The 1,649-nt window shown below is 30.3% G+C and overlaps 1 pseudogene; it reads right to left on the reverse strand.

The window, feature by feature from the left end:
• Nucleotides 1-663: 663 nt before the first annotated feature.
• Nucleotides 664-763, reverse strand: LOC122110122 (annotated as a pseudogene).
• Between the last annotated feature and the right edge of the window lie 886 nt (nt 764-1,649).

The raw sequence follows: 1,649 nt of genomic DNA on the forward strand, positions 1-1,649 counted from the left end.
AAAAATGATATTAATTCCTTTGTGTCAATACAACATATTTTCACAATCCAAATAACAACAATATCTTACAGTAACAATTCACGGATTCTGTGGAATTCTTCAAAGTGAATTGCCTGCCTTTGATGTCAAAATGTATTCAAGATTTTTGTATACATCTATAATGATTTATGCAGATTTTGTGATTTTGTTAATCAGAAATAATTTTAACTTATCTGTTGAAATGAGTAGTATAGAAACTAAAGATATTTCAGGTGTTTGTCTGAAAATGTATATTTTAAAATATTCTATATTCTATGTTTGTATAGTGTGTCCATAATCTATTTTATTCTCTCCTAGATATAATACATTGAATTCTACATTGTTTTTATAATATATAGGTTCATTAATGTGTCCTTTCAGATTGCATTCCATATAGAAACAGTTTAAGATTCCTTTTTATCCTAGGTCCTTATAATATTATATTTCTTTGGGATAAAACGAAAATGTTGTCTAATTTCAAAAGTTGTGTAAAGGCTATGCTATGCAAAGGCCTTTCTAAGGTGAAAATTTAATACACTGATATCAAACTAATTTTTAATTATATGAATTACGTGTATTGTTAAACTTGTAATTCTGTAATCAACATTTTAATAGCTGTTTGTCATTTCTTGCATCTGAAGAATGAAAAATTTTGAATACTTCACAAATTTTCATTTCATCCTTGTACAAGTGCTATGTTAATCTCTGTATTGTTGTAATTTTGGTATACATGCTGCTGAAAAATGTAGTATCATGTAAATTTAAGTAGTTAATGATGCAATATTTATACAGGCTTATATGCTTAGGTGCCTATTTGTAACAAGGAAACCTTATTGTTCCTAAAAATGCTATTGATCTGATTTCCCTAAAATTCTGTGAATAGTTGAAAAAAATGTGTTGTTCAGTTGATTGCTCACATTTGCAATTTTTTTGTCAATGACTATTTTAAGTCTTTTTCATTTGGAATTTGATCATATTTTCAAGTAATTATAGCTAAGTCCAAATATGACGGCTTTTTCAAGTACTTATTTATCCAACTGTGTTAGCGCTGTGGAGCCAATGGATTCAAAGTAAGCCTTGTTTAAGAGCTATTTCTAAATTTCTGCAGCTGAAATTTTCCCAAATGAGGTCTTACTGGCACAAATGTCTACCTGACCCTTTACCCTTCTTCCATGTAGTCACAGACCAACCAGAATATCTTACTCTGACAGCATAGATTGTCTTACTGGAACAAAACTAATCTTAGTTACAAGGGATCATAGAGAGATGAACAGTTCAGCCAGAACTGTTCAGACTAGAAGGCATTTTATCAAAATATGATTGTTTATTATACCTACTATTTCAAAAGTAGCTAAAGCCAATAAGATGAAAAATTGTTCATATGCATGATTACCTAATGTCTTGGCCTGTCTATCTTCCAACCAGGCAGGAACTTATACTACTGCCATTTTATCACCAAATATTTTCATAGTTGTAGGAGAAGTCCATATGTTTCTCTTCATTATTAGGCCTTAAATTGGTAATGTTTTAACCACAGTGTTTCCTCTTGCCTCCAGGCTGTAAATCTACAAATGGTAAATCTTTTCGTTTGACTCTACCAAACACTGAGGTAGAGATAATGGAATAATACT

This window comes from Dipodomys spectabilis, unplaced genomic scaffold (assembly GCF_019054845.1).
Source record: "Dipodomys spectabilis isolate Male_0828 unplaced genomic scaffold, ASM1905484v1 ptg000074l, whole genome shotgun sequence".
NCBI lineage: Eukaryota > Metazoa > Chordata > Mammalia > Rodentia > Heteromyidae > Dipodomys > Dipodomys spectabilis.